Raw genomic sequence first — 21,004 nt, 5'->3', positions numbered from 1 at the left:
GCAACCCTTTTAAAATCATATGCAGTATTCCACCCACTTGCAGGCTGGATTTTACAGTACTACAAATAACTGAAGTAGAAAATGTCTGTATTGATGGTCAGTTTTAGTCCATTTTGAGTGGATGTGCAAATTATTGAATTTTCACCAGGTTTTCAGAAAACTCACAAATAGGGTTATCAATCATAATTTTTCCCCTTTATTTGTTTCCATAAGGCTTTGCTGTAAGATATCTTGTGATGGCAAAAAGGCAAAAGATAAATACATTTTATCCCTTTCAGATATGATTGTTTTACTCTGTTCCAAACATTTTTTTTTGTCATTTTGAAGATCCCTTTGCAAATAGGTGATAAATGAATGTATTCACACAGATAATAATTTATGTCTGTTGAAAACTAAAGCAGAGATCCTGTCTGAAAATTATTGCATTATTTCTTGTCAGCTGAATCATCCAAATATTTGTGGAATTTTAAGAAGGGAATTTATTTTTCAATCATAAAAAAATATTTTGCTTACAGAAATCTGTTTCTCTTTTACATGCACAGACCACAGACTGACAGAGGACTATCCCCTTTTACACTATGTAATATATAAAATGTAATTTACTTGTGCGTGTGCACACACACACACACACACACAGAGGCCTATTCCCTTTTACATTGTGTAATATATGTAAAAATGTAATTTACATCCTCTTTAAAACTACTTTATACTGCTGGAACAGCATAAAGTGGCCTTAGTTTAAATGAGAATTGGGACCATAGATGTTTATGTGCATAAATAAATGTGTGTTTGCTATTTTATTTAATAGAGAGGAACTGTTTGTTCCATATATGGGACATTGTCCGAATGAATTATAATTATGTAATAATAAATGTATATAAGTGAATAAATACACATACATACTTTATATCCATTTGAACACTGCTGTCTCTCTACCTTGTTATCATTCACGATCTATCTATACAAGACAATCTCTATCTAGCCATCCACCCAGATGGTTGATGTTACATGTGATTGTCTGAAAGCTCTGATATGAAATGCCTATGGTTTACTGGATTACCCTCTGCCCACATGTTTTAAATTAATGATAATAAAAACATAAAGAGCCAGTGCAATCCTGCAACAAAAGAACAAGACTTTATTGTATAACAGGACTGCAGATGTGGAAAGGTGCTCATAATAAAGTTGGACTATTTTTGTTTCATTGTGCATCTGGAATGCCAAAGGATCGCTAAGTCACTAGGAACTAATGCTAGACAGTCTTGGTTTTGTGCTTAATATAATATTCAGAGAAATTATTCTTTTTTCAAACTCTCTGCCATTCATCATCATATTGCCATTGCTGTAATCCCAAAATGATTTACAAAGTCAAGATTTTTTTTTCTAATTTCTGAAACAATTTTAAGACATCAAAGAGTTTCAGAAACCAACATCAAAGAGCAGTCCAAATCAGAGATTTCTGGCTAAGACAGTTTAGTTCATTTAATATCCTCTGGTTTTCTAAGGATTAAATTACAGCATATAAAATTCTTGGAATCTGGCTACAGAAGCAGTACTGTATATTTATTATTTATTACAGTATGGTTCTTCTGTGGGGCAAAGGACTTTGTGGTAAAGAAGATGCCATCTTTTCAATTTATCAAACCAGCAGTGAATTCTTGTGAAATATTAGAGGTACAGTGATCTAATCCTAGTGGGAATTGGGATATGTGTTAAGTGAGGAAATATTTGCATGAGTTCAGGATGAAATTCAGTGAGAAGCACTTGGTTCTTTCTTTGTAACCAACACATTGCAGTGAGCTTCTGACATGTATCCAACAAGAATACTGTGGAGAGAAGACAAAGAGAGCAGAAGAATGAACTGGCTTTTTCACAGGAGCAATGCTTTCAGTTGCCATAGTTTCGTATGGCATTAATGGGCCAGGATTCTGATATCAGCTATGATCTCAATGGAATTACTCCAGTTTTACAGCAATGTAACAGCACAGAAATTGGCCTAATGAATCCTGGGTACTGCATGCCACCCTGGCACAGTGTGCAAAACCATAATACACATCATGCTGGCTGTTGGGAAGATTAATTACATCTTTACCATAACTGAAGAGAACAAATTTACAAAGCACAGAGTATAACGTTGCTCTGCTAAAGTAATGGCTCTGTAAGATAAGTGCTTTATTCCCTCTTGAAGAGAAGGAAAAAAGGAACTATGCTGGTGATTGGCTGACCCAGGTAGAAGGGAAGGGCCTGTGTGGGAGGTGGCTTTTGTGACATGAAAGGAAGGGGACTCCATATGGAGTCTGTTCCTATAGGTTAAGAATTTGTACTTCTGGATGCTTATCTCAATCAAACTCATACTCTTGACCTTTTGATAGTGGCCCATCAATATTTAAAATAATTGAACTACTGAGATTTGGGTCCCATGCAAAAATGTCCTTAAGGTTTCTGCAGTGATGTGCACACAAACAAACTGGGTTAGATCCAAGATAGTTTAAAAACAAACAAAACACAAAAACCAGGTTTCTAGGACAGAAAACGATATATCAAATTTCTTGTATTTCCGTGGCTTGGTTTCTGGGTCAGAAGCATAATAAAATTACATGTCGAAAAGGTTCTCACTTCAGATCTTGAAAACAGAACTATTGTTTGAGATAAAGATGTGGACGAAAGGTTTCTATAGCTATTCACCAGGAAGGAATGAACAGCATATTTGACTTGAAGACAAAATTCTAACCTTTCAGATTTTTCACTCAAAAATTTGTAGTTTTAATGGGTCATAGATCTACTTGAAGGGCTGTGGTTGTTAAGTGTTTCTTAAAAGGAGGAGTTATAATTTAGTAAATCATTGTGGTGGGTTGGAATTTGTAATTACTAGTTTGGCTAGATTTTTGGTGCCTATCTTAACTTTTAAGTAAATAACATTTTTGTTCACATAACTATTCATTATTCATGTTTTTCTTCAGAATATTATTCAACAAGTAACAGCACTGGAAATTATCATAGATTTTATGCTGTTTGGGGCAGGGACTGTCTCTTGTGTGTTTCTACAACATCTTACATGTGGGGCTCAGATTCTGCCTCTGGGCACTACTGAAGTATACGTTACATAAAAACAATAACCTCAAATTTATTGCATTCCAATATAAGGAGAGGAGCACTATTTGAGGACTAACAGTGATGTGTTTTCACCATTCAATAGGGTCACCAATATATTCCTATGATGTCCATCACCCACAGTATCTGAGCTCCTGATTCTGTAACTGAGATTCATAATTACAATATGAGCTTTTTATCCACCCCTGTTGGTGATGCAGGATATTAATTGCTGTACAATTTTGTTGCAAGAACTTTATAGGCTTGCAGTGGCCATGTATGATTTCTTGAGAGTCTGTTCTGGCATGTTCTTTATTCTGGATTTTAATTTATTGTCAAAAATAGTGGCAATGATATTCCTTAGCTTTGATCAGTAACACTTCTAGCAGCTGCTTTTGCATCACAATGTTTGGAATCAGAAACAATAAAAAATATGTACTTAAAGCATGGAGCCATCACACATGCAACCTGTATAACCTTATTTTGATGCCACGTGACATCAAAGTGGTAAAATAAAGGGGGTTCACTTTCAGAGTATTTATGAATTTGTAGACAATGTCATTGCTTAGGTACATGTTCAAAGCACTCATAAATGGTAACACAGAGGTCCTTACTTGACCTTTTCCTTTTCCTTTTAATTGCTCAATTGATGAGTCTACCAACTACTGCAGCATCAACATTTTGCTGAGTCAGCAAAAGTAGCATTGGCTTCCTCAGCATTAGAGATGAGCCAAACCAGACACTTTGAAACTTGATTCAAAGGGGGTTTGGGTTTGAATCCCTAGATCTGAACTTGCCCTTATGGTTTTGGTTCTGGGTTTGATCCCAGACCATACAAACCAAAGAGCTTATTGTCTGGTTCTAGCATGAATGTAGTTCCCAGGATGTAGTAATCTCATGCAATTTCCCCAATTCAAGACAGCAGAAATTGCACATGCTCAGCTGATGGAATGAGAATTCTGCTGTTTGATGCCAAAATCTTGTGAGACCAGCTCTGAAATGTCAACATCTCCAATGGCTGGACTAGCCTTCAGAAGCCTTTCCATGGCTTCTCTGTGGGGCAGAAGATCAGAGGGTCTCTGTAGCAGGGGCTTGTGTAGCACCACCTATTTCATGCTTCTTCTCAAGGGGCTTGCATAGAGCAGAGGCTTACACTGCATGGGGTGAGCACTACTACTTCCAGCCCCCTCTCTATGCACTGACACTGCCCAGTTCCAAAGCCTGAGGAGCCTCCCCAGAGGACTGGGGCTGGATTTGCCCCTGATAGAGCTCTTGGAAAGTCAAGTGTTCTCTGCTATGGAGATCACTAAATAGGCTTTAAAGAACAAACAGCTCATGTGGATGTTGCTATTTAATCTGATGTGGTCAAAGGGCTGAGTACTGAAGTTGAGTGCCCTCAACTTCAGTAGGGGTTATGGGCAATAAGCACCTCTCAGGAGGTGCTCAACGTCTCATGGACCCAAGACCACATATTCTTAAAATACTGGGTCAGATCTTCAGCTGGTATAAATTGGCATATACCAATTTTCACCAGCTGAGAGTTTGGCCCAATACATCGAGTCTTCATGGCTCAAAAGCCTGTGTAAGCTTGGAATCATAAAATCAGGGTTTCAGAGGGGCACAAACAGACTCCACATGTTTTACTGAATTGGACACTTGATGCTTGAATTATAACTTAAAGGAGTTCGTGTTCATGCTAGTTTGTCTCTGTCAGTATGTTCTCTTCAGGATTCGGTTCTTTTGAAGATGGTTAGGCTACTATAGTACATGCCAGATGCTCACCACCACTCCTCCCTCTAATTGCTGTCATTTCAAATAGGTTAACAAACAAAAGTGATGGATATGCATGATGATAATGTTAAGTTTCACATTTCAGTAGTCGGGCTGTTCACTCTTCATGTCTTGAAAGTCCTGGGAATTTAGTCCCCCAAAAGACGTAGGCTCTTAACTCTAGGACTTTCTTTTAGATCATGTATCATGTAAGTACAAACTTCATTATATCACTGCTTGTAAAGTCTGTGCCAAATTGCAAAACTTTTAACTTACAGAAAGGATTTACCAATGCTTTCTGCTTCTATTATTTTCTTGTCTCAATGACTCTGCAGGGATTGCTGTGGTTACATTATTTGTGAGACATGATACAGTTTGGGACATGATAAAAAAAATGTAAGGAGCCCCTTGATAATTGTCCTAGGCAACACTATCTGCTTGTCAGACAGTTCATATGGTAAATGTGTTTATGTGAGCTCACTCTGGTACTATAAATCTCATGTCTTGTACTGTAGGGGGGCTTTAAGGTGTTTTAGGCTAGCTTTTTCTGCTGCTACAGTTTTGACATTATATTCATATAAATAAAAATGGTTTATAATACCCTGGCAAAAATGATGCCTGCAAATGAATGTAGAAAGACCACAACAAAGATGTAGCATTCCAGCTGTAACATAAAATATGTCTTTTTATAATTCAATGCCAAATAAGTAATTTTAAATAGTGCATCACATAAAAAAAATTTATAGCTGCATCTGAGCAGTTTCAGCATTTCACAAGACAAGGATGATATTTCTTACCTAGTGGCACCTATGTTGTGCCTTGCTGAGACTGGTAAATATAAATATGGAAATATACATGCATACTAATAAATAGTATTGCTTTAAGAGCCTATAAATCTCTCCTAATAAAAATATCTAGGGAAATTAGCATGTAACTTAAATAAAACATTATTTGGAAGGTTTTGAAGGAGTACTTCCCTGATTTCTGTAAACAGTGGAAAAATATTTCTCAGCACAGCAACTGTACCCTAATTACAGCCTGAGATATTAAGAAATAAGATAATGATGGAGATTGTCAGGCATAACACTTTCTGGTGAGCCACTGCAGTTATTTTTTTCAATGATATGGTCGACATCCTTCCTTTAACCCTTCTATCCCTTAACCTTTACATATGCTGGCGTGTCTGCCCTGCAAGTATTTGAAAGACCATTTTTTAGTTGTTAAGAGTTAGGAGACAATAAGCCCTGGGAATCTTGCACAATAATTTCTATAACATTCTTTGAGGCTTTCTACTTGCATGAATAAAGAGTGGAACTTTGAGCTCATCCATTGGCATTAGTGATGAGGCTCTGCTTGGGATTTAAGTTGCCAGCATCTACTAAGTGACAGCTCAACACTTTAACTGGATGGCGTGATTTCATTCTGAAAAGGTTTAAACACTAAGGTTCACCAATGTTAAAACTCAAAGGTTCCCAGCACCTTGAGCTCAGACCTTCAGCTTATGCCTCGGTCTCAAGAGACGAAGTGTCAAATGAGGAAATGGGGACAATCCCTCATAGGACATTTGTATAGGTAATTATAGTGTTGGAAAATAAAGATAACCCTTAATTTGATGTTTAACTCACTGAGTTGCCTTAACACACCTTAAAACTCCTCTCTACTCTGGCCTTGGAGACTGGCCAACCACAGAGAAAGGAACCGGCTGCACCTTCCCTAGGCTATTTTAATTCATCAAATTGATTTTTATCACAGTGGAATTTCACACCTAGTTATGCCTGTGACGTAACATTTTTAAATGCTAGCTATAAAAAAGCAAAAACAGTTGCACTGCTACAAAGATGGCCAATTAGGGCCATGGCACGCAGAGTCACCTTAGATAAGCCCAATTCGGCATCCATTGGAACCAATGGAAGTTTGGCCATTAAATTCAATACGATGTAACCCTTTAAGAGGGTTCCCAATGTTGCTGCTATTGCATAAGCTTACTGACCATTCCTTAGCAGAAGAAAAAGCTGTACACTCTGTAGAGGGCATGTAGCTCTACTGTGGAACACTTAGAGAATGTCTACACTGCAATTAGACACCCATGGCTGGCCCATGTCAGCTGACTCGGACTTGCGGGGCTTGGGCTAAGGGGCTGCTTAATTGTGTTGTAGATGTTTGGGCTTGAACTGTAGCCTGAGTTCTGGGACCCTCCCACCTCCCAGGGTGCTAGAGCCCTGGCTTCCCAAGCTCGAATGTCTATATTGCAATTAAACAGCAGCTTAGCCCAAGTCCTGCAAGTGCAAGTCAGTAGGCATGGACCAGCTGCGGGTTTTTAATTGCAATGTAGATATACCCTTAGGAAAATATCAGTCTCGTTCTTCTCTCCTATCGCCTTTCTTCTGCTTTGCTTGCTCTCTTATCTTTTCCTTCTCTCTCACCATTTTGCATTTTCTTTTCTTAAAATGAAAGCACAACTAAGGAAATTCAGCTCCAAGTGCTACATAGATGGAATATTGAGAGTGAGATATAACCCTGCAGAGGTCAGGAAATTCAAAGATAAGATTTCTCCCCTCTCCTTGGTCTCCCCCATCAGTATTCTTACATCTCTCTTCCCACGTCACCTGTATATTGGATCCCTTGTGAATATATATTAAGATAGGACTGTCTGATAGGGAACCTCTCAGAAGTCAATTTACCTGTACAATCTGATAACATACCGAAATTAGTGTAGGAAACGTGTCTCTGTTCTTGGCCTAGCTAATGAATATTTGTAAAATAAACATTTGTCCCACTGACCGGTGCTATATGGTCATGTAATCAAAGCTCCTAGGCATGAGGGATGGCGATAAGGAGCTGTGTAAAGGCATGGAATTTCATATGCTTAAGATTTTTGCTTCAGAACCAAAGAAGAGTGGAAGAAGTTCTAGAGGCAGGGACAGCTGAAGCTTGCTGGGTATATTCTGCTCACTGTGTCATGTTTTTGTGAACCGGACTCCACTTTCAATGGGAGAATTTGCACAGGGTAGGAGGATAGAAGAGACAGTGGTAGTGTGTGATGTATGAAAGATCCCCACTATGTTCTATTCAAGGGCATTAGAAAAACAAAACTAGAAACACTGAAGAAGCCACTCTAGACTTTACCTAAATTCTAATGCAAGCTGGGAGACAATACTCTGGGAGTTTTACTTATTGAATAAGGAGATGGAGCTTCCATAGACCAAGGGATAGTTAATAAAGCTGATCTTTCTGTATTACTCCTGTGATTTAGTCGCTGCTCTGCCACTGACTCACTGTTTGCACTTGCGTAAATCACATCAGCTCCCTGCCTCAGTTTCTCCATCTAAAAATGTAGGTAAGGACATTTACCCCAAAGGGTTGTAAGGTTCTTGTGAGGTTTAATTAATGTTTGTATGGCATTTTGGAGATCTAGATGAATTGCCCGGTATTTATTATTCATCAAAGTTTTAGAAAGCTGATATCTAGTTAAAAATACATCCGCAGAGTATGGGCCTGATCCTGCTTTCACTGAAATCAATGAGAGGTTTTTGTCATTGACTTCAGTGGGAACAGGATCATATCCTCCATGTCTCCTCCGCACTAGTATCAACTTCCTGGACACCACAATCAGCTTCAACTCTCCAGGTATCTATATACAAGAAACACACAATCTCCACACCTATCTTCACGGATCCATTAACCACCCCAAACACACCAAGAAATCTGTTATCTACAGCCAAGCACTCAGATACATGGAATATGCTCCAAGGAGAAAGTCTGGGATACACACCTTAACACACTTAAAACCACATTCACCAAACAAGGACACTCCACTAGAGAAGTAGATCGCATCATGGAATAGGGCACCCAAGTATCCCAAGAGAACCTGCTTCAATACAGAACCTCCCCCCTACACCCTCAGTCCAACTGCTCACCCCTAGTTGTTACCAATCTTCCCACTGGAACCATATGGGATATCATTAAACAATTATAGCCCATACTTGATGGGGACCACATCCCGAAAGAAAGCTTTTCTGAACCCCCTATTCTGGCCTTCACACAACCCCCCAAACTCACCAAGCTCATAATCAGAAACAAGCTCACCACAGACCAGGACCCACCAACTCAAAGGGGCACCAGACCCTCCCATAAAAACAGATGCAAAACCTGCAGACATATCTCCACTGCTACAATGATCAATATTCCCTACAACACACCTTTCAAGATCCATGGGTCCTACAGATGCCTATCACACATGCGATGTACCTCATCCAGTACATCAAATGCCCCAACAACAACAATGTGGGTGAAACCAATCACTACACTCTCGAATGAACTCGCACAAAAATAATGATTAAAAACCAAAAACATCACATCATCTATGGGCGAACACTTTTCACAAAGTGATCACTCCATATCTGACCTCTCAGTCCTCATCCCTGAATGGAAACCTGTACAACACCTTCAAAAGACGAGCTTGGGAGCTTAAATTCATAAATTTTGCTAGTCACTAAAAATCCTGGTCTTAATAACGACACTGGATTTATGGTTTATTACAACAATCTGTAACCCACTAATCCACCTTTTTTGTCCAATGACTACAGGGGTGTTAACAGGCCACTTCACCTTGAATGGTTCCTAAGAATATGTGTTAACTGCTCAGGCTAAACAATCTGTTCCACCTTGTATTTAGCTGTGACACTCTGAGTACCTTTCCCAGATCTGAAAAAGTGCTTTGTTATGTAAAGGTTTGTCTCTCTCACCAACAGAAGCTGGTCTAAGGAAAGATATTACCTCACCCACCTTGTCTCTCTGAAAATTAAGAGACATAGTATGATTTTTTCCCCTGAACTAAGATCTTATACATTACAAAACAAATTCTTAAAACATTCTTGGGAACCCAGTGAAAGAGTGATTAGAATCAGTGTATGGCTGGCAGTACTTTAGGCATCATAGGTAATTAAGTCCCATATGATAGTCTTATTATAGAGTGCAGAGTTATCTGATCCAGCTGACTTAGTACTCAATACTGTGGCTGGCTTCCCTTTTTCATTTATTTGCTGGCATGGATACGTAAATACTTACCCAGTTAAATGATGGGAAAAGTAAATTCTTTCCCACCTTATTTGCATTTTTTTAATGGTTTCATGGTCCAGCAGTGACAAAAAAAATATTAACAATGGCCCCACAAGACCAGATTCTGATTTCATTTACACCAACGTAAATGCAAAGTAATGCCATTGAAGTTAATGGAGTAAATAAGATCTGAATTTAGCCTTGTGTATGTATGTGTGTGCGTGTGTGTGTGTGTGTGTGTGTGTGTTGGCCCTGCTCCTCACCCTGTCTGCTCCAACCTTTTTGAATGAAGACATGATATGCCAAGCAAACTGATGTAATTTTAATAACTCTTTTCTATTCTTCCTGTCAGCAAAGTATAGGGGTCTAGTAAGCTGTCACCTGGAATTAAGCATGATTCTATGTTGTTTACTTTCATATAGTAGTTATAAAGTAAAAGATCTAAGATCTGCTCCCATTGAACTTAATGGGAGAGGGAGGGGGTATAATATATAATTTTGTTTCCCTTATCAATGTTGTGGCTTTGAGAGAGTTGTAGATGCTGTTGTAAGTAATCCATAAAATATTTGCCCCATACCCAAACATTTATTATTAATTATTATCAATTAATATTTATGTATTTGTATTGTAACAGCACCAAAGGATCTGGGCCCCACGGTGCTAGTAAAAGACATAGTAAAAGACAGTCCCTTCCCAGAAAAATGTACAGTCTAAAAGCTACTGAACATTGTGCTGCCCTGCATGTTTGATTGCCTTGATAGCTTTCTGTTTGGTATGTATGGTAAAGCCAACACTGATATGACTGAGATGGGCCTGAAACAAACCTCTGGATCCAAACAGCCCCAATTTATGCGTAAGTTTGGCTCTGGATGCAGATCTGACTTGTGGAGATGCCCTAATCCTGTAACTGACAATACCAACCCCCTGGATCCAAATAATCCTTGAACTTTGCGGAAGTTGCAAGTGCTGTGCCCAGCTTTGCAGCTCAGGCCCATCTCTATATATGGCCAAGTGATGCTACATGTAATGGTGTTTTCTCCACATTTCTTCAAGCAGCGCAAGGCAGGTTCATCAAATGGACACAAGATTTTCAGATTGTTAACAGATGTCATTGCTGATTATTAAAATTCAAAACTAGATAAATAACTAGTATTTTTGTAACCCACACACCTCCTGGATGTGGTACTCTGTCCCCTCTAGTGGCACTGAACCACTTAGAGATTAAGGAGTCTGCTACAGCCTTAGCTAAGGGCCACTTGCCTTTTAGCTCATGCAGTAGAGGCTCATGCATTGAGCTTCAGAGGTCTCAGGCTCAATCACACCCCTGTGTTACAAGTGGGGGCTCGCCCGGGATATCAACTGGGAAGTCTCTGAAGCTCAGGATATGCTTCCTCAGCTGGGGGGAGTATGTAACCCACACACCTCCTGGGTGTGGTGTTCTGTCCCACACCGAGACCACTTAGAGATTAATGAGTCTGCTACAGCCTTAGCTAAGAGCTATGTGGCTTTTAGCTCATGCAGTAGAGGCTCAAGCATTTAGCTCCAGAGGTCCGATCCCACCTGCTGATGACTGGGGTCTATTGGTGTTACATTTTGTGTTCTTAGGGGGTTGGTATCCCCTGTGCTACAATGTCAGCATTTACTGTGTCCAAGGCCTGGTTTCAAATTTGAGCCCATGACCTTGTGAGTCCAAAGACAAGAGCGATATTAGCTGAGCATGCTAACAACAAAAATGTGATAATTAGTTTATCTCTGTTTTCAAATGCAAAGTATGAACAATATCTCCTCTGTCCAACTAATAACAAATTTGACACTATTATTTGTTTGACCTTGACATTAAATACATGAACAGCAAAGGCAACACAAATGAAGAAGCAAAGCACCATTGATAATTATCAATACACTATACTTATAGTTTCTTTTAGTCATATGGCACTACAACAAGAAAATGTGATTGACCCCTAGAGGACTATCCAAAGCCAAATCCTATCAGCTCCAGGCCTTCAAGCAATTTCAACTCCTTCAACCTCACTTTTTGGCATGATCCAAAAGTTATGATTATTGGCTCAGTGGGAAAAAGCTTTAGTCTTCTTGTGAGATTTTTCTATCCTAAAAAAGACAAGAGCTAAGATTTTCAAAGTGAATTGTGATTTTGGGTGCCTCAATTTTTGGAGGCTAAACTTGATTGCCAACCCTCTGAAATTCAGTTCTCTTTTAGGTTTTTTTTAAATTGGGCACCTACAGATTGAGGAACCCAAAATAACTAGTCACTTCTGAAAAGCCAATAGTTCTCTTCCATACAAACTCTGTAAACTAATCTTGGCTGATGTTTACATGATAAACCTAGTTGAATGTCTATTTTGAGGGCACGATAGGATATGCCATGTGTTGTAGCTGACTTATGCCTGTTAGAATAACAAAGTACTCAGAAGTCATTCTTGTATTCCACATAACCATGCAACTTTAAATTCTTAATTACAGTCATTTATAAAGGCATTTATCTGTCTCCTGGTGGTAGTTGCTACTTTAACTTCACTTATTTTCCTAACAGAAAAGCAAACACAATGCTTGCATTCCAAGCGTTGCTATAGTGATGGCAAGAAACTGCAGCTGTAGACCTGAAGGAAAAGACGGAGGTAATTTTAGGGCCCAGAGACTTGGTAAATATTAACTGTAAAAAATCAAACTACAATAAAGTAACCAAAAATATACTTCGTTATAATGATGAGTTAGTCAAGGGCCAAAAAAAGTTATCAACAGATTAGCTGTGACTTGTAAATACTTTTTATGGGGTTTCATGAATTTATATGATGACAGTGATTTCCCCCTTTCCTCCCACCCCTCCCCAAGTTTAAATACTTCATTTCAAATTCAGGTTGGCTGAGTCCTGACCTCTAAACATAAAAGTTTCTGGTCAGCACTACACAGTTATGGCCAGGTCAGGCAGGGAAGGGACAACCCTGCATTGCAACAGTGCAGAACCCCCTAATCCAAGGGAAGCACAATCATTCCCAGAGTTCCCTGGGGTGCACGGGGGCTGAGTAGAGTTCACTATGCTTTAGTATAGTTCAGCCTGTTCTATGGGCCAGTGTAAAGGAGGGTGGGGTCGTGTCCACATCTCCTCCCCATGGCATTGGGGCCGCTGGGGACTACTGGGAGTGATTTGGTTAAAGCAGCTCCTGCACTCCGCTGAGCACAGAGCCTTGAGCTGCAGCTTGCCCCTATCCAGGCTCCTTATGCCAGCTTCCCTACACAGCTGTGTAAGGGGCAGCCACCATCTGCCCTCATCACCACAGTGTCTGAGCCCCTTACAATCATCAGTAGATTTAACAATTTCACCTCCTGACACCCCTGTGAGGAAGAGAAGGATTATTATCCCAGTTACACAGAGAGGGAGCCTAGGCACAGGGTTTGTTAAGTGACTTCCACAGGTCTTCCCAGGCCCACTCCAGCACTTTTTCAAGTAGACCTTAAGGTTTTCTGGCAAAACACATATACAGTGAAAACACTGGGGTTTGCCAAAGCAGGAGATCTTTTCCACCCCCACCTAAATTGGAAGAACTTTCAGAATCAAACCTAATGGAGCTTCATCTGTCTTTTGTATTTTTATCCTATTACTCACACAGCCCTATTCATCCAAAATTAATAGAGGAAAGCACCAGAACTCTTATTGGAAGGAGATTAAAAGGCCACCAGACCTCCCCCTCCAGATGACAAGTTACAGCAAGTAAGGAGGGCTTGACTTGGTAACAGAAAGAGAGATCTGATGAAGAGGAGAATGGGCGGTGGCTTGGGCCCTTTGGGAGGAGAAAGGAAGGAGAATCAACATCAGGGGTCTACATGTTTCCTAAATGCTACTAGGGGCCTTCAATACGAATTACACCCAAAACAGCTATGTTAAAAGAATATTATTAAGATAGCAAAATCAAGCACTCAAAAGCAGAGATGGGCGGAGGAGATGTATTCTGTTTTGTGGAGGATTTTGCTATTTCAAAATATGGTTTTGTTCTGATTTGGAATTAAACCCCCAAATTTTGAAATTTCCTATGAAAGAGGGTGGTGTCCCAGGTCTGGCTGCCCTGTATGGTTGGCTGCCCTGGGGCCATGGACCCTGCATGGGGGTCCCTGGCCTGAGGCAGTCAACCTGGTATGCTGTCCTGGACCTGCAGGTCCTGGATGCCCTAGGGTCTCTGATTCAGAGGCAGCCCAGTTCATGGGTTGCCTCAGACCTGTGGACCTGGAAGCCCTGGGGTGTCTGCTGCCTAGAAGTTGGGTGAGCAAACTAGCAATAAACCAGGCAGGTTTCTGTTGGAACTGTGGGTAAATTGAAGGACAAAATTCAGGATATAGAAATAAGGTGAGAAAAGTAATAATGGCCTAAAATTAGACAGGCATGAGGATTATATGGAATAATATACCTAGGGAAGTCATCAAGGCATTAACACTTGCGGAGTCCAAGGAGAAATCAGAAGAACAGGACAGATGAATGCTTGAGTACGGAGGTGGACTGATTGTCCCAGGAAATCTCTCCCGCTTAAGATCTGTGAACCTTTGTGACATGGTTAGCAAATGATTATACTCCACTAATTTGCAGATTAAATTTCAGGGTGAAGTTTCTTTCTAAGTTTCTTTCAGAGCTACTGTATGTAGGATTCTGAGAACAATTCATGTGTAGATTTTTAAGTAGGCAATAAGGAATTTGGGTAGAGGATTAGACATTACATATTTCTCTATGTAAACACGGCTAAAGGAGCACTGGAAAAGTAATATAAATCACTTGAAAAACAGGAACTGGATTAACTAAATTATGTACTGTCATGTTCACTAAGAGACACAGACATTAAAAGAAATGCATAAGCATGAGCTAATATTTCAAAAGCACTTAAGTGATTTAGAAGCCTAAGTTCCATTTTCAAAAGTGACTGAGGGACTTAGAAGCTGAAGTCTCACTGACTTTCAATGAGACTTAGGCTCCTAAGTCACTTAAGTGCTTTTGAAAAGCTTAACCATAGCACCTATGCTTTGTAAAGGACGAATGAACAATCATCATGTGTTCTGATTTATTTCTAGATTTACTGAATTCTGTAATTCTGAAATGGAATAAAATAAAGTTTATTAAATTAAACAAAGTCACCTCCCTGTATGCCTTTAATAAACAGGTTTGTCTCAGGCTTTTACTTGGCATATTTTCCCAAGCACTGTGGTATTCTTTTTGTAAAGGCAAGCAACAATAATTAACTAAATCATCTGAAAGGAATATGCATTCTTTGTGCCCTCATCCCCCAAAAGGAGACTAAACAGAGATGAAAGATTGGAAGGATGGTTGTCATTACCAGAGGCATGGTGACCCTGCTTATAGTAAAGTCAATGTCAAGACTCCTGTTGACTTCAGTAGGAGCGGGAGTAGGTTCCAGTTACATGTATGACAGTTTGCAGCCGGGAGTCTTGTAGCAAACTTTGAATCCCTCCCCAGCTCCTCCAGATACAATCATAATGAAAAGCAAACTTTCATTTCAAAATGAATTCTTAGTTATCTTTTCTTGGCTCACCTACTTGTGTAGGACTTTCATCCTTAGTTATCATGGCATTTCTTTCTCCCCTCATGCCACAGTGACCCAGAAACAGTTCTCCCATTCCTGATTCAGCCTTCAAAATGCTTTAAGGAAAGAATTATGTGAAAGCCATTATTATTATCATCATCATGTTGCCATTTGAAACAATGAAGGCAAAGTGCTGGCAAAGAAATACAGCAAATTAAAGCTAAAAAGGTAGACACCTTGAAACATTCCACTGGAAAATAATGTGAACTAAACGTTTTGTGATTAATAATGCATTTGGCTGTTGTAGAACTTCAAAATTGAAAACTAAACCATAGCAAAAAGCAAAAGCAAAACCAACCCCCACCCCCAATAACACCAACACCAAAAAATCTTAAATTCAAATTTGCACTATGTAGGAAAACTGCCCTTGACAAAGTATGTACAGTGAAAGTCCTAATACAACAAAGCACATGGGTGTAACTTTAAGCAAATTGGGTGGCTTTTGTGATTTGCTTCAGGACTCTCCCTAGTCAATGGAACAATTTGTATAGTGGAGGTGCTGAGAGCCATTGAACCAAACTGTAAACCCTGTCTCTAATGGAAACCACTTCAAGATAGGGGGTGCTGCAGCACCCATCACAACCTAGTTCCAGCGCCTATGTTGCTAGATTGGGGTCATAGTAAACAAACAAATAACCAAATCTTTTATTGACAAGATGATGGAACAGATACCTTAATGGGCTGAGTTTAAAGAAATAGGGGTGCACATGCAAAAGATCCAACTTCACATACAGAATATTTAGCTACTCAATCTACACTTTTTTATTGTAGAATTTGTAACTGGCTTCACAATTGTCTCCTTTTGCACACCAAATTGCCTGTTTTGCATGCCTAAATTTGCCGCATGTATCTGTACAGTCAGTCCAGTAAGTCCTTTCTACTTTAACACTTTTTTGAAAATTGCTAAAATGAATATTTGCTCCAAAATGCATTTTCAACTCATTATAATTGTATAAGCATGTTGGTTCCAAAAAAAGAATATAATCTCTGAGTGTTGTGTCAGGATAATTTATTGAATAAATTAACACTTTTCCTTATTTCCCAGAATGTACCACTTTAATATCTAGCATTTTTTGGTCTGAGAAGAGTTGGCTAGTCACATGATAGAATTCCTTAAAGGGGGCTGATTTTCAGAGAATAGGTGCACAGCAGTTTCTGAAAACCAGGCCCCTTTAAACTGACTCAAGTTGGGAACCTACAATTTGAGGCAGCTAAGATCACTAATCACTTTGGAAAATCTTGATCCTTTTTCTTAAGGGACTTCCACCTAAATAAAAGGTCTGAACTTATTTTTGGGATATGGAGACAAACTTTCTAGGTATACCTCTCTTCTCATAAATTGCCCATCAGTTTTCATAATCCCCACAGAGCTACTCTAGCTTTCTTGACAAAGGAACACTCTTCTTTAAGACACAGTGAAATAGAGAAACAGTCAGGCAAGAGGAGATGGCGCCCTTATTACAAAAGAACTTCACAAATAACTACTCTTTTCATTTTGTTGAGGAGGGAAGAACATGAAATTTAGTTGCCTTCTGGTCATCTTGATGGAGACTGAAAGGAGAGCCCTAAGGCTGGCACACTGCTAGTCCAAAAACACAAGTCTCTTTATTGCTGTTAATTGAACTACTGTATTTTGTAATTGCTTAAACTCCCCCACCCAATCCCCTTCACCAAAAATAAAAGACCTTTATCCTTTCTTCAATAAGATACCAAGACAGAAACATATTCAGGATGAGACAGAATCATTGCTATCAACGGAGAACTACAGATAATGGAAAATGAAATATCCAACACTTTCAGGCATTTCTGCAGGGCTTTAACCTTAACTGGTGATAGGCATGACACATTTTCCCCTGCAACAAAGAGTCATCTCAAGGCAATGGTAAATGTATGTGTGGGTGTGGGAGGGTAGGTGACTGACCATGAGATAAAATGCTAGAAAGACTGTTTTTAAAATGCAGGCACTGATATGAAAAAAAATTAAGTATAGAATAAAATGTCTATGCTGAAAAAATGTTTATCATAAATCTACTGTCTGTACCAACAAAACCCACATTACAGATTTGCAGACATGAACTCAGAACCTACCTTTACCTACTGAAAAAAACATGCTAGATCAAAACCAACAAAAAAAACTTCTATAAACAATGGGACACAAATATACCCAGCAAACTCCTGGGACTTCATAAAATAATAAATCAATTGACTACCACTTTAAATTTCTAAAGATACTAGAGGGATGTTTAAGCCAATCAATTGGTTTTCAAGAATAATATTAGGATTTGATATTTAGATTTATACTGAAGATTAATAGAATTCCTTGACATCCATCTATGCAGGATTTTAAATTGTGATAATTATTGTTAATTTGTTAAATGAAAAATAAAACTAAGCATTGACATATAAGCTGAGTACCTTATAATGTAAAACAGTTTCCACTGTCTTCTGCTTTCTGATAAAACAACATGGGGTACTCTCAGATTCCTATGTAACCATTCCCCTTTTTGATTATGTTGAATGCAATAAAATTAAGTAATGAATTAATTAAACAAAAATAAATAATGCAGCTCCAAAATCAATTAGTTGATCAGGTCCAGAGAATCATGGGTGGAATAATGCAGCCTCTGGCATCAGAAAAACTGTCAGAGACTGTAAAAATGGGCTGCCAGGTCAACTTGGGTTGGGTGAGGGTCTTTAAAACTCTGTGATGGATAGGGTGGTTAGGAGGCAGCTGGAAGAGTCTGCTAGGACTGTAGTTACATTAGTGCTGATCCTGCTCTGATATGTCAATATTGAAAAATATTGAAATACAATGAACTAAAGGAGGAGTGAGGTTGGGGAAAGGACTGTGTGTGACTGAGCTGGGCATGAAAAATGGATCCTTCCTGGAACTGAACCTGCCCTCACTGAAGTCAATGGGAGTTTTTCTCCTAAATTCAGTGGCAGCAAGACCGAGCCCTTTATCTTCTTGGTGATGGATTCTATTTTATTATAGAACATGTAGATTGTAATATGTATATTTTGTGATACTTTTGTGCTGTCGAATTATCTTTCTTGGGACACAATTGAAGAAAAATATCACATTGATTTTTTTGCAAGTTTAAAAAAAAAATCTTCAGAATCTGAAGAAAAACCCTAAGCCCTCAAATCTTGCAGGATTTGACAAAATTTCCCATGGATTTTGAGCAACCTCTATGAATATCCTTTTTATACTGTATATTTACTATATAGTAACCTGTATCAGAGGGGTAGCTGTGGTAGTCTGGATCTGTAAAAAGCGACAAAGAGTCCTGTGGCACCTTATAGACTAACAGATGTATTGGAGCATAAGCTTTCGTCTGACAAAGTGGGTATTCACCCATGAAAGCTTATGCTCCAATACGTCTGTTACTCTATAAGGTGCCACTGGACTCTTTGTCGCTTTTTATATAGTAACCTGTTTGTGTGTGTGTGCAGGTGATATATGACACACACAGAGGCACACAAATGTATACACACAGCATGTAGTTGTATTTTCCACTCAGACTCAATTTGCCCTTTTGGTAATGAGGCTAGGAAATACTATATTACACCAAAAATTTTACTCCTAATAAAAGTAATTCCTTCTATGACTGCTCTCTGTGCACATTTTGGACCACCAGGTCTTTTAATTAATTTCCACTCTCATTTGTAATGGAACACTGTGATGTAGAGTATAATGGTAACATGGCTGTGTAAATACAGTACTCCTTCCCAGGACTATACTGGAGTGCATTGTCTTATGTCGTGCATTCTGATAACTTAGCTAGTAGAATCCGACATGTTACAGCTACATTTTAGAAACTCCCTGTTATGTCATCTGCGCTGGTCGTGCTTGTGTTCTGCACCCCAGCTGCATTGCTTCATAACTTGCCTTCATTGTTTCCTTGCCTTGCTCAAATTTGCTCCAACCTGTAGCTTTAAAGTAACTATCACCTCTTCTTGGCCAAAATGGGGGGGGTCATTACTTCAGGGCTTCTCATTGTCTTCTTCAAAGCTGCCAAGATGTGCCAGCATGTCCAGGTTCTCTCCCTATCTCTGAATGTTATTAGCTTCTCAACTTATTCATTCACCCTTCTGGTTACATACTAGTGCTCGGTGCCTGAGGTACAGTGAAGACAAATTAATAAATAAGAGAATTTGACTCTAAACAGACAGAATGGGCCAGGGAAAAATGATAGTTGGATGAACCCCTCCAAGCAAAATTTGAAAGTAGGTCCCTCTCCCTACACAACTTCACACTGCTCCCCTAACCCAGAGTTTGCCCCTTTCTCCTCATTCACCCAAAATGTCTATCCTAGCCCATGCAACTCTGACTGTCCATAGAGGCTAACACCCTCCATTTCCATTTTCCCTCCCAGATTCCATTTTCTCTCTGGCAGAGGTGGCTGCCAGATTCATCTCTACTTTGGCTGGCTGCCTCCTCCTCTTTGCTACCACCTTCTCTCTTTGCCCTCCTCCTCCCCCCCGTAGCTGATGGCTGCCATTATGTCACAATGAGTTACTAACTTGTGGCAGCCTCTCCTCTTTGCCAATCATCCAGCTGTCCAAGACTCCCATTTAATACTTCTGGTGGCTAGGCAAGTGGTAGCTTCCCATGCTTGCTCCCAGCCAAGAAGCTTGAGCCCTTTCAAAGAACAGCTGCTTTTCTCAGCTCCCCTGCTTCAGACCATCAGGCAGCAATGGGAGCTATTCTCCAAGGGAGAGAGGAAGGGATTTGGCAGCATTCTCTACCCACTGCGGCTCCCTTTGCCTCTGGGCATTTGTGACACCACTCCTGCTTACCTCATCCTGCTTCATTCCACACGACATCACAGTCCAGTCAGCTTGGCTCCTCACCCTCCTCCAACCCTTGCAGTTCCTGCGGGCCTCCCACTTCTCTTCCCCTCACACCCCCCACAGCACCATGCAGCTGGAAGGTGGCAGTTACACACCTGTTAATAGGTCAAACTGATAATAAAATAATAATTAGTAGGCCATGCTTAGGTACAATAATAACTGAACTGCATGTTCCAGATGCTTTGCAAACATTACCCAAATCCACACAACACGCCAGTGATACAGGTGTCTATTATTATATTTATATAATTCAGATTTAGTAACTGAGCCAGAGCTTAGATGGTGTGGCCAACGCTGCGTAGTGAGGCAGTAGCAGGGGCATGACTGGAATCTAGCTCTCTTGACTTGCAAGATCAAGCTCTAACCACTAGGTCATGCTACCTAGCAAATGTCTTCAATCGGAATACACAAGGGACAATACACAATAACATTTCCACGAACAAAGGTATTCTCAACTTTAAAGTTCTTACCAGAGTGCTACATTAGCACGTGCATCTTAAGTTTGTAGTGTAAAAAAGAACTTGAGTGTATATATAGTATAGGGATATTGGCATGATCTGAGAGACATATCATGATACTATGGCCATAGTTTAAGTGTCCTGTTATGTTTTATTATCTAGGTACTTTAT

Source organism: Emys orbicularis, chromosome 2, assembly GCF_028017835.1.
Source record: "Emys orbicularis isolate rEmyOrb1 chromosome 2, rEmyOrb1.hap1, whole genome shotgun sequence".
Lineage (NCBI taxonomy): Eukaryota > Metazoa > Chordata > Testudines > Emydidae > Emys > Emys orbicularis.
This window is presented reverse-complemented; position numbering follows the sequence as displayed.